Here is a 13,785-nt window from a genome sequence, read left to right as displayed (position 1 = left end):
CTAATCAGACAGTGAAAGAAATTCTAAGGTTGGGCTAATGGGAGGATTCCTGCCCATTCTGTTTACTCAGACAGGTCTGGGAAAATGTGAATTCTCTCTTTCATCAGACAGGTGGTATGGAAATTGATAAGTCTCTTTGACCAAGACCTGGGCGATCCAAATCAAGTAACCCCCAAAACCTTCATTGTTATATATCATTGTAAAATTCATTCTCTCACTGTTAGCCAACCAGAGTTGATTGCCACCCTCCAGAACACCCACTCTTCCAAGGGTATATAAACTGTGAGCCCACTACCATGGGGGTCTTTGGCATTTGATAGTGTTGCTGACCTCTTTTTATTAGTAAACATGCTAGCCTTATTATTAAAATGATTAAATTACCCAGAAACTATGTCTCTCAAACCTTTTAAATGCTACAGGTGAATGCTGGTTGAGTGCAAATGATGAGTCAAGGATATTAAAGTTTCAAGTCTCTATGACTGAGAGGACAGTGGTACCCTCGAAAGTAAAAGTTGAGAAGGGAGGGTTTGAATGATGAATTCTCTGTTGGATATGTTAAGTTTAAGATGCCTATGAGACATCCAACTTGAGGTATCCAAAGATAGTTGATGATATGGACCTGACATCAGGAGAAAGATTAGGGCCCAATATACAGATCTGGGAATCAGTTGCAGAGAGAACCACTTCTAGGGTGAAGAAGGCCTAATTCCAATTAAATATGCCATTAGGTGAAACAATATTATATTACAGGCGGGGCAGTTACATCTGTGGGAATAATCTTATAACGAGGCAATCAGCCAGATTATATTTCTCAAGGCTCTGCAACATTCACATCGGGGCTTTGTTACAGTCTGCTTACTGGCGTTATTGTGAAAGAATATTGCTTAGGCTATGGCTCTCGTTCAGTAAAATTTCTTGAAAAAGATGTGACATTCACTAATGTAATACCAATTTTCCCTCACTAATGGTTTTAGTGTACTTCCTACCTCCTTTCCAAAGGGTAATCATAGGAATTACTGAGTCAGTGTTTGCAAAGTGCCCCCAGAACCCTATGAAAGGGGACAAAAAGATATCACAAACGCAAAGTGTTATTAGAATCACAAAAAACACTTTTGAGTTAAAAAAAAAACAATACCTTTCTAATAATGCACTTTTCTTAATGACAGTTTTCCTTCCACAAATAAAGTCTTCAAGTTTTTCTGCAAAGAATACCTGTTCCTTCTCATCTCACAATGTAGCCTAGACTCCCAACACTGGCTTTGTGTCCTGTCTTATGTTCTCTAAGCCTTATTGTGCCTTCATCTAAACTTCAGAGGTTGTGGGAAGGCCTCCTTGAACTTCAAGTTTTATTAAGTTCTCTAAGACCAGATTGCAGCTACATCAAATAACAGCACGTGGAGAAGGCATTCAATGTAGTGCTCAATTTGAGACAAGGGGAACAATGAGACAGATATTATAATAGTCCAGGTGAGAAGTGATAAGGGCTTGTCCCATGGGAGCATTTGTATGAGTAAAGGGGACATGGATGAGAGAGGTCGTGAAGGTAGAAGCCTGGATGATAGTATTAATACCTGGCACTTAACACTGTTCTGAGTTGAGTTACTGCTATTCCCATTTCACAGATGAGCAACTTGAGGCTCGGAAAGGTTAAGCCATTTTCCCTTGGTTACAAATCAGGTTTCTGAGACAGTAATCAACCCCAGTTCTCTTCTAATTTCCCATCTACTATCTCTGCTATTTTAAGTTATTTAACCTCCAGAGAATAGAGCACTGGCCCCGGAGTCAGGAAGACCAGAGTTCAAATCTGAGCTCAGACACTTAACACAAAAAACTAGTCATGTGACCTTGGGCAAGTCACTTAACCCCAATGGTCCTACCTTCCCCCCTCCAAAAAAAAAAGTTATTTAACCTCTCTGAACTTCAGTTGCCTCATCTGTCAAAATCCTAAAACAGCCTTTTCTTGCCATTTTTGTGAATTAGTTATTTTTAATTATAAGCACATCTTTATCTTTAGGACAGATATTGTGGCTATGATTCAAAAAGCACACCTAAACAGCAAATTAAACAGTGTGCTACACTCAGAGTCAGGAAGACCCGAGTTCAAATTTGACCTCAATCATTGGGCAAGTCACTTAACCTCTGTCTGCTTCAGCTTCCTCATCTGTAAAATGGAATAATAATAATAATAACTGCACCTCCCTTCCATAGTTGTGAGGGCAAGTGGAATAATGCATAATACATAAAATACTTTGCAAGCCTTAAAACATAGTATAAATGCTACTCTCCATGAAAAATTCAAGCTTCTTTTTGGCACAGAGTAAATTCAGAAACCTTATTAACAACTCAAGGTTGAACAAATGAAAATTCAATCTCTAGCAACTATCCGTAACAGAGACTGAGTTTTCATTCATTCAATTCCTGTTTCTCAGATGCTTATAAACAGCAGGAGACAAGAGCTGGGTGGATTTTGATCGGTGCTTTAGGCAGAGCTAGGAAATGTAGACTCTTAATTTGTTATAAAATAAAAAGCTTTCAACTGGATATGTCTCTAGGCCCTTCAAAGTAGTGACATGGAAGCCCAGGGATGACGATGAAAATTATTTACCCTGGAATAGTTTGCATGTTGGTGCAACCAAGAGATTGAAGAATTCATTTCTCTATGTCTTTCATCCCATCCCAACTCCTTCCTGTACCCAAATATTACCTTGGAACAACTGAGTCATCTTTAAGCCTTTTTTTAAAATCATGATTTTCTTATAAGACAGGGACAATTGCTCAGACTGCTGTGCCCCAAAAAAGAAAGCTGATTGGTTATGTGATTTTCCATTCAATTATTAATGCTCCCAACCAGTTCTATTCAAAGTTTTGAAAAAGAGTTCCCTTCATTTTAATGGAAGTATCATGGAAAAACTATGACATGAGACAGAAGAAATTAGCTGGAAAAGAACTGAAGCATTGGAGATGACCATCTCCTTAAAAAGTCTAACCAACAGAAGCCTTAAGAGTTCCCAATGGGTTGGAGAAACAGAGCTCTTCTTTTGGATGGTATCTACGTAAGAACACAGAACTATTTTCAGTGACAGGAATCCCGGTGGTGAACAGTCACTGGATTCCAGGTGAAGGCCCTGAATGTAGTATCTTCACTTTGTGGAATAGTTCCAATTTATTCTGAATATGCCTTGTTTGTGCGTATGTTGTTTGCATGTTGTCTCCTTACGAGCTCATTCAGACTTAATTTGGCCCTCTTCTGCATCCCTAATGCTTGGCAGAATGCCCAGTGCATAGTAGGCACTTAACAAATTTTTATTTGCTGATTTTAAGTGATTCCTAATACTTAGCATAATACCCAGAGCATAGTAGGCACTTAAATTTTTATTTGCTGATTTTAAGTGAAGTCCTTGTTCTTAGCAAAGAAGAGAAACAGATAATTTTGACTAGCTTTGAAAAGTAATTCTGGTACCTTCCCCTAAAAATAAATTTCTGAAAATGATCATTTAGAGCTGGAAGGAGCTTTAGGAAGCATCTAATCAGACCCTTTCTTCTTTATTGGTGAGGTTACTCACCTAAAGTCACACATAATAATGAGCCTACCTAGGATTTGAACATATCTTTTGATTACAAAGCTTGTATTCTTTCCTACCACAGCTGCCTTTCTCCCAATGCCTATCTAATCCCATATGAATGGTGGACACACCCAAGGATTCACAAATAGATACAGACATAACTAAATTTTTAAAAATAACTATTTCCTCTCCAGCTGACCTGGTTTAGACGTATAAAGGGGCTGTGAAAGCCTGGTTAACCTGCTACTGCCATTTTCACTAAGAGAGAAGGTAACCACTTAAAAATTAGAGTAAGCAGTTTCTAACTTTGTAGAACTTCTTTAGTAGATAGGCACTTTGAATGCTTGCCAATTATCTCCACAACTGCCATTACTGGAGAAAAGTGGAGCCCAAAGATCAGTTATCTGGACATCCCTAGAACCTGGGAACAGCCAATATGAAGAGTATGATGTTAATTGTTAGTAGGAACAGTAATCTTCTAGGAGTGTTCTTCTAAGGTCTATTGACCTTAAGCATTTCCGGTCTTGAAATCAGGTCTACCACCATTTCTGTTTTTGGACCTTCTTGTGTTAAGGAGTGACTGACAAGTAAACAAATCTATCTTCACCCTTGGTGGAATGTAAACTCCTTGAAAACTGGAAGATTTTTTGCATTTGTCTTTGTATTCCCAGAGCTTTGCACAGTTTTTGTCACATAGTAGGTATTTAGTAAGTGCTGGTCAATTAACTGATCGAGATAGTCATGACTTCCTTGGTCTCTTCTGATTGGATTCAGAATAAAGATCTTGTTTCCCGTGCTTGCTCTTTGAAACGTTCAATGATCATACCCATGTAGGAAACTTTGCATCATTCAGAACCTTAGTAGTATCATTGCCTGAAGGATACTAGTTGTTACTCTAAGATTCTTTGTGGGATCTTTGTGAGAATTCTATGGAGGTCAGCCATGAGACCAGTCAAAGCAAAGGCTGACCTCCCTCCTCTTACTGAAACTCAGTCCAAAGTCTAAATAATATCCCATTCCTTTTAATCCACTGAAATACTGTGGGCTCCTTTTTATTTTTTTAATTTCCAAGTTCATAATTGAATCGGTGAGAAAACAAATTTATACCAACTCGACCATTTATTTACCTAGCTTTGAACTTTCTCCTGGAAGTGAGGTATGATGTGGGGACTAGAAGTAATGGAAGTGCAAAGGGCAAAATTGTAGAGTATCTGTCAGAGGAGAGATCTACTCTTCTTGTTTTTGCAAAGGGCACAGGACTGCCATTCTAAAGGATCAGCAGACTGCCTGAAATGTTGTATGAGGGTATCACTTTCTTCCCAAAGCCTCCCAGAAGCCTTAAAGGAAATGGAGGAAAGTTACTACTACCAAAATTTGGTGCCATGGACAAGTGTCTACACAGCAAGCATTCTATCATGAAAAGGAACACCCAAGAAACTTGTTCACACTTTATTACTCTGTATACATTATGCTTAGGAGACCTTTGGAAAATAACCAAGCCCAAGTCTATCTAACCTGGGCAAACTGAAAGGAGGGCTTTCAGCCCAAGGATTGATGATAGAGTTCTTGATATTAGCTAAATCCATGGTAGTATAGCCATGAGGGAAAAAAAAAATCTAACTCAAGACTCAATTCTTTGAATTAGCCTTTAACTGCACTGAAATGGTCTTACATTGCCCTGCAATGGATTCCTAACATCTTTTTAATTGAATAATTATTTATCAAGATACATTAATATATGCAAGGAGATCTTGGAAAAGGCTAAACTACCAAGACTTCCTCTGAATTTTCCTTTGTAGACCAGTAGGGAAATCAGCTGACATAGAAGAAAAATCACCCAGGTTCAAAGCCAGCACATCACAGGGCACATAGTATGTATCTAAAAAGTATTATGGCTTCCACCAAATTGGGGGTCAATTTACCCAGAAAAAACAAATTTCAATCCAAAATGCTATTAAGAAAGGAGCTACCTCAGTCAACAGAGATTTCGTAAAAACCTACCAAGTGCCAAGGGGATTGTCTCCCTGCACCTTTGGCTGCCTGATGGAAGGACAAAATAACTGAAGGAATAGTGGAAGAAGGAAAGAAGCAAGATGGTTTCAGCTTTCCTTGGTTTCAGCTTCAAAGAAACTGCTGACTTCTCAGGAGCTCCACACACAAGACTCGTCCACTATCATTGGAGGAGATAATGATACCACCTTGTATTTGCAAAAGGCCTTCCTTTGAGAACTTGGAAGCCATTGACAGACATTACCTCATTCTCTAATCTTCACATCAAACCAGTGAGACAGGTAGGGCCTTGGTTCCTACCTTAACTATGTGGAAATGGAGACCTAGAGGTGAAATGCTCCCAGTTCTGGATTTTCAAACACCAAAAATAGCTCTTTGGAAATCTTGAGGCATCCTGATTAATGGGGGGGAGTGAGGGAGGAAGAAGTGAATGTGTCAAAGCAACATATTATACACAAACCCCTGGTAAGGCAAAAACATCAGAAATACGACCTGGAGTAGAATTAGTTCTAAAGTGGGTCCACTGTAAAACTTCACCCAAGGGATATCAGTGGTTGTGCACCAAAAGCACACTTAGCAGAAAGTCATGGAAAGGTTTCAGTTAACCAAGATGAACCCACTTTCCCAACCTCTCCCAATCGATTCTTCATTTAACCACCCCCTACTCCCAGCCTTATCATCGTCAATCTCCTAAGCTTCTGTGAGAACTTTTGACAGTTGAATGTGAAGTGACTCAGACTGATAAAAGGCCCTAGGCAAAGTCAAATCGAAGCAAAAAGCATTTTTTCTCCCCAAAAGACAAAAGTCCTTATTTCCAAACTATAGTTACCTATAAATTAAACAAAAATAGGCCCGATTTGGGCAGATACAAAGATACCTGGCAAGAACAGACTTATCTAAGTGCCTTGAACTCAGCATCCAAGTGTGGCAAGAGAGTGGAAGAAACTAATTTAGCCTCAATCTCCCAGTTGCCAATACTATTTTACAATAAAGTGCCTTTTAAAATTTAAATTTTACAATAAGGTGCCTTTAAAAAAATGCTTTCCTTTACAATCAGATAGCCCAAAAGTAGAATCATGCCTTACAAAGACTTTTGGCTTCTCCTCAAGTGTGTGGTACACACATTTTATGTGACTTTCACATAATATTTACGTTTATAATATTGTCTCCTAAATAGAAGCTAATCGTCTTCCTATTTTTAACTAATAATTTTTTGTTTGTTTTAGGTACATATATGTAGGAATAGGAATTGGGCCTATGATTTCACTGAAGAGAATTCCTAGGGACAAAACTCCCTCTATCAAACACAGGTTAGCAACTTCTCTCCAATTGAAAATCTTAGAAAACAGCCTACAACTCAGGTTAAATGACTTATCCAGGGTCACACATCCAGTATGTATTAGAGACAGGACTTGATCTCATCAGCCAGGCTCTAAGGCCAGCTTTCTCCTACCTTATGTGTCTGTGTACATCATACACTTGAGAAGCCAGGAAACCTTGTAAGGGATGCTGTTCTTTCCATGTTTGGGGAATGCTATCGGTAAGAGAAATATCCTTTAAGGACATCTTACCACAGAATGGTATTGGCTTGTAGCAGAAGCAAGAAGGCCAAGTTCTAACTCATTAGCTCACTCCCACTATGGTACTTATGAATGCCAAACCCTCTTTTTGTCATATTCTTCTCATTTGTACCTGAAAAAAATTTACTCTGCTTAACTGATCTGTAAGATTCTTCCAGACAGTTCTGAAGCAGCTTGGTTTAATGAATAGAACTCTGGACATGATGGAAGACTTGGGTTTGAATGTGATCTCAGAAACTCAACCCTGGGCAAATCCCTTAAACCCTCTGGGCTTCAGTTTCATCATCTGTGGACTCAAGGACCTCAGAGATCCCCATCCATTCAGCTCTAAATCTATGGTTCTAATGGACTTAGAGTAAGAAGGCAGAGATCATCATCTTTAGGGAGAAAGGCTATCACATACTTGTATTTATTTAGCTTTGCTTTAGTCTTTCCATGTCTCTAAGTTTCTTCACATTCAACTCCTAAAACTCTCATCTTCAAAACCCAGCAAAAAGGTGGCTAGACCGGATTGGGAGTAACAGGTGATCAAATGAGGTACCCAGGAACCCTTTCCTTTCCCCTGACTCAATTGTCCAGTTCATACTAGATGATGGATGTCCATTCTCAGTTGGATGCTGACCATCCCTCTCCTACCCCCATTCTCACCTATGCTTAACTCTACAACCCTTGGGACCTTACTGATTGCCCTCTGGACCCTAAGTAACACCTTGTCCTTTCCATCTGCCATAAAGCTGACCTTACTTTGTGTAGTTTCCTCTCATTAGAATGTAAGTTCCTCAAGAATAGAAACTGTCTTAATTCTCTTTTCTATCTTCACTGCTTAGCACCAAGCTTGGTACACAGTAGATGTATGTAATTGGTGGTTTTCTATTCTGGTAAGATACAGTAGGTAAGCTACGTACAAGTTTGTGCATGCATACTGTAGAAACTGACCTTGCTATTACATGTCTCACTCACTTTTAAAGTCTCAATCCATCCCACAGCATCCTTTATCCCAGAAAGGCATCCAGAAACCCTGAGCTAACACTTCAGCTCTGCCCCACACTCTCCTCCATTCCACATCTGGTTTTGTTTGTTTCTGAGCAACTGCTATGTCCCAGAAACACAAGCTTCTTTCCTTCTTCCCAAGGCTTTCCTCCCCTAGTATCCTCTCTTCTAAGATTCATCTGAACCTTGATTAGCAACTACCTTTCAAGGAGGTAACACTCTACTCATATAGATAGAAATCATCCATGTCTTTTAAATTTTCATTCTTTTCACCTCAGCTGTTCAGAAAACAATGGAAACCCCCCAGGGTGAACCTACATTTAGGATTATTCTTCCTTATCTCTCAGCCCAGGACATCAGCATGGAAGTGAGGTGTAGGCTCTCAGTGGGCATTACTTTACCATTTGAAGTTCAGTCATGGAAAGTGTTGATTTATACTTCATTCTGTGACACCCCCTGCCCACATCCGCCCCATCCACCTTTGCATAACTGACCATTAGTATAAGTTTCACTGATAAACAGCACTACCTAAACCACTCAGAGAAACAAAAGCCACAGCAAAGTTCTCCTGCTTCCCTTATGGCACCCCCCAACACACTTCTCCTCCTGGCCTGGTTTGTCTTACGTGTCAATGAAATAAGCCTGAAGTCAAGATTCTGCTTTACCTCCCTTCCACAATCAGGAGGGGCAAGTGTTTGGGAGGACTCAAAGTACCTTCCCAAATGAGAAGTCTACTTCTCTCCCACTAGGTCCCCACCAGTAGAATAGGCAAATCCATCGAGTCTGAACTTCTCACTGTAATTCTTAGTATTTCTGAAGAACTCCCAAAAAATTGGACTGTATTTATATGCATGCACATAGATAGGAGAACTCAACTCTTTCCCTGGCTCCTTAACTCACTAAGCTAATAAAAAGATAGGAAGATAGGGCTTTATCTTGGTTTTAAAAATTCAATTAATTACAATTTATCCAACCAAAACTAGCTGGTTCCTCAGGCACTTTCTGTAAAGTGCATACTTCTAAATCTCCCTTCAACCACCACTTCAAGAAAGACTACAGTCCTCCACTGAGCTAGGTAGGCTTCAATGCATGAGAATTCCCAACGCACAATGGCCTTCTAAGGTCATTGCTCCACAGATTCTGCCAAAAGGTATTTCTGCTTCATGAACACCTAGCCATGTAGGAATGCTCCTCACATCTTGCCCCTGAGGACTTCTCAACCCACCTTTGGCATGGTATGCTCTGGCAGTAAACTTAAATGAGTTCAGTCATTAAAGTACCGGACATAGTTTGAGACATTCAGCCCAAGCCATCTCTCAAATGTGGCACTCCAGAGGTGGTTTGTTGTTAGGGGGTTTTACTTGTCCTCGGTCTCTCCTGGGGTTAAAATCTGGCCCCAGTAAAAATGTTTCTCAACAGAACAGACTATGGAAACAGTACAGGAATTTCCAGGCTTGAGCTGACTGCAACTGTGGCCATCAGAGCCCAACTGTGATCACTAATAATTGTAAAAATCTTAGTTCATTCTTCACAACAGGGGTTTAAAAAAAAAGACACCAAACTATTTTAACATAATTTATATACATTTATGGCTTTATACAATAATAGCAAAGATTGTTCTTGTGTCTGTAAGTACATCATCATCAGGCACTTCTCAGAAAATAGCTAAGTATGAACTTGGAGTCTGCAATGTTACTGAATCAGAGTGGTGAGACAGAGGCTGTGACCACTGCCATGAGCCAAAGAGTTTCCATGCCTACCCCTGGTGGTACTGCTGGTCTGTGGAACACCCTCAAGTAGGAGGCCAGTTTTAATGCCAAGTTGTGTTTTGTTTGCATAAACCACGCTGCATTTATACATCATGATACCAAAATGAAAACAAAACACAAGGATACACCTTATTTAAAATTAGTTATAAATTAAGAACCAAAGAGTTGAAAGGAAGAATTTCAAATAAAGGGTTGATGGAGGGGAAAGGGAAGGGAGAAAGTATTGATAACATACATCCAGTGGTTTAACAAGTGCAAATTTTATACTGTTTGAAAATTGGTCCAATTTTAGATTTCCTGTCCTCTTCTCAGGGATGCTCTGTTCATTTACCAGTTTTTGGGTTACAACTTTTGCTTATAAACTTAAGCATTTTGTCAGTTTGCTAAAGCAGAGCTTTCCAATTAATGCATATACTACCTAAATATATTCCATACATCTATTACGGAAACAATACATCTTTATATTTAAAATATCTGAATAGTTCTATAATACAATATACTTTTAATAACAGTACAAACCAGAGAAAATAAATCAAACATGGCTGCATAGGTAAGATCATTTGCACATTTCACAAAGCAATCATTTACAATAATTGACAAAACTAAATTATTCCAGAAACTCAGTATTCTTAACTGAAAAAAAAAATTACTAGAGGTCACATAATGTTTGCTATCAAAACAGACAAAATGCCCTTCATCGGACTTCATGGTGTCCCAGAGTTTATGGGATTGATATTAGAAATTTGACACAAAGAGATTATGAGAGAAAGAAATTCAAAGACACAGGCCCAAGAAAGTAGGGGAAAAAATGGTATATCGGTCTACCTAGTAGTCAAAAGTTCACAACATAATTTTAGTTGCCTCTCTAATTAAAGGAATGGATGGGGGCAGGGGTGCCTCATGCTGTGGTGGGGGGAAAATATGTATTGTGGTAAAACAGTAACATGGTGGTGCAAGGAATTATAAAATTTAAGAGATACTTTGGCACCATGGCTTAACAGGTTATACTTGATAGGGTAAGACTACTAATTAGGGAAGCTAAGATTTAAAATAAGCAAAACAGGCACACTGCAAATATTGTAGTACTCAGCAGATGGGGAGACCACTTTCTGGAGTGGCCACCAATGGAGATAGCTATGTATGTGATGGTTGGAAGGATTTTCCATGTCTTGAGATCATCGGCAACTCAGATGGTGAATGCCACAGTGGGAGGCCTATAATAGAGCTGGCCTATAGACTGTCTATCATCTACAGTGGCTGCATTTTTGTTAAGCATAGTTGAAAGGCTGAGAAAAGCCAAGAGAGAGCAATTAACATTCAAGACAAAGCAAGTGTGATTTGGGCTAAGTACACAGACAAATGCAAAGAAACCAATGTTCCTAACAAGCCAAAATGAACACTGTTGTGCACCTGGTCTTTTATTTTGTTGTCTTGGAACATTCAAAGAATGACTTGAAAATACTGATTGAATAAATGGGACTCGAGCTCCAATTAACTTAGCCTACAAGTTACAGGTAATTGGAAAGTATTAAAATATAGGGATGGGGAATGGTGAATTAATTTACTTAAAGCTAAAGAAATTCTCAAATTCTTGACTTGTACTAAGATTTTTTTTCTTTAAGAGGCATGAATTAGAGATTCTGAAACAACTTTCTTTTTAGTGTTGGTATGGTAATCAAAACCCACCAATACCACGAATACCAGGTCTTCGATAATCAGTATTGTTCCATTTAAAAATCCTCACCCCAAGTGATCTGAGAAAAAGGAAGGAAAGAGGGAAGAACGTGTGTGTGTGTGTGTGTGTATGTGTGTAAACAAAACTCCAAGGAAGGACAATAGTCCCAACCTTTTGGAATACAGTAAACATGGGGTAGGGGTCATAACCAAAACATTTGACGGACTTTTTTTCTAACACTAAACTGAATGTTAACTTTTTTTGTAAACTCCAGTTTGCAAAAATAAGGAGAATGCAGTGTGGTACTGAGAAAAGAGTGTTGGTTCTGAAGTCAAAGACCTGGGTCCAGATTCTACCTCTAACATTAACCAGCTGTGTGACCTTGGTCACATCACTTTGCTTCCCTAGGCCTCGAGTTCCTCAATTGTAAAATTAAGAGTGGAATCCAGTGGACCCTCAGAGGTCCCTTCCTTGCTCTAGAGCTATGACTTTATGACCTTTCAGATGAAGGTTCTGCATCCCCCCTTTCCTGGTCTAAAACATGATGAGACCTCTAGGAAATAAAGGTGACGAAGCATCATACAAGCATCTATCAAAGAATACTTAACACTTTGTGGTACTCATTGTTATCGTGGAAAGAGAAGCAGATGAAGTTTCTAAAAAATGTGTATATATAAAAGCAGATTAGATCCTCCTAAACATGAAATGCCAAATGTCTATAACTATACCTCACTTTCCTATCCCCAAAATGGGATAGAAATGCTTAGTATTCAAGATCCTAATTATGACTTCATTTCTTTTTAGATTAGTCATGGAAATATCACCAAGTAGCATCCCAAGGTGTACAAACCAGTTAAGCACGTATAAAATTAGTACTAATCCAGTTAAAAATACAAAATGAACATTATGAATGCTGCCCAATACCTGTGATTCCATAAATTTACAAGCTGACTATGTAACAAAGTAGACTCTAATTTTAAGAAAACATTACAGTTCAGTATCTATTCCCCCCACCCACCCACCCCCCAAAAATTATCTCAAGTCCCAACAGCAATAAAAATCATTCATCTGGAAATCAGAACCATTTAAATGTTTGCACCAATGTGCTATCCACCCCATCTCCAATTAAAAAAAAAACAAACAATAGAAAAGACCTGTGCGGGCTGGTATTTAATCTATTGTTTTAAAACCGTTGATAAGTCAATTAACTCAGATGATTCCTAACAAGCTATTTCGTTCTCATGTGAATTATGTGGCAATGTGAGTAAAGTCCAAAGCCAACCTGGAGCTGCTGAGTGGAGATCTTGGTTCACTTCGAGAAGCCAGTTCAGTTCAGAGGAACATAGGTAGTACACAAACAAAAAAAGTGTGACTTACTTAGGACACGAGACTCTCATGGCATTACAAAAAGTATAAACGTTCCTTGGACCAAATGGATATTCTTAAAAAACAAAAACATATAAACACACACGCACACATACACACGCACACATGCGCACGCACACACAATTCTTTATCTACTGCTTATATACAAAACTCCAAAGCTCTACATGATCGGAAAGTCTATTCTGTGATTATATGGTGTAGTGAGTTTGGCACTTCATTGTAATGAATGAAATCTCCAATGGCACAGTCCTTATCTACAGCAGCACATAACCTGCAAACATTGGGCAAACATCCTGTACAGGAAAAGTATCTTTGCTGCCAAGTCTGACGAAAGGAAAAAAGGAACACGGGTTTTTGCTTTTTGTTGCGTTGTGTTGTATTTTGTTGTTGTTGGGTTTTTTTCTACCAAGAAAACTAAAACGAGGGTGAAGGATGTCTTTGGACTGCTTTTCTCAGTTCCCGCTGTCAGACAAATCTGAAGTACTTTTAAGTGTAGCCTAGGAAAATAAAAAAGAGACAATGAAAATACAGCCAAATTATGATAGACTTAGCTTAACACATTACAGTGACAGAAAGGTACTTAAAAAAAACCCCACTACCCTAAAGATGAGAAAGCTAAAATTACTAAAAGTGGCTCAAACAGCTTTAAACCCTTCAATGGGGAAAATTCCACTTAAAAAAAAAAAATCAGCATTTGATATGTATCAAATGTACTCATTTATTGAAGAGCTACTAAAGAGAGGCAGCCATTTAACTGTCAAAGGAAAATCTTGAAGGCAATTAAAGGAATCCTCCTTACATTTACCCTCAAT

The 13,785-nt window shown here is 38.8% G+C and overlaps 1 protein-coding gene across 1 annotated transcript in view; it reads right to left on the bottom strand.

The window, feature by feature from the left end:
• Window positions 1-9,707: 9,707 nt before the first annotated feature.
• Window positions 9,708-13,785, bottom strand: part of FOXO1 (forkhead box O1) — a 116,194-nt gene continuing 112,116 nt past the window's right edge. Inside the window, exon 3 of the mRNA XM_069064619.1 lies at window positions 9,708-13,470. The gene's annotated coding sequence lies outside the window, so the exon portion shown is untranslated. The remainder of the gene's footprint in view (window positions 13,471-13,785) is intronic.

This window comes from Petaurus breviceps, unplaced genomic scaffold, assembly GCF_028583685.1.
Source record: "Petaurus breviceps papuanus isolate PSGF00001 unplaced genomic scaffold, PetGlider_PUasm1.0 90639, whole genome shotgun sequence".
Taxonomy (NCBI): domain Eukaryota; kingdom Metazoa; phylum Chordata; class Mammalia; order Diprotodontia; family Petauridae; genus Petaurus; species Petaurus breviceps.
Note: the sequence above shows the minus strand (reverse complement) of the source record. Positions and strands in the feature narration are given on the sequence as shown.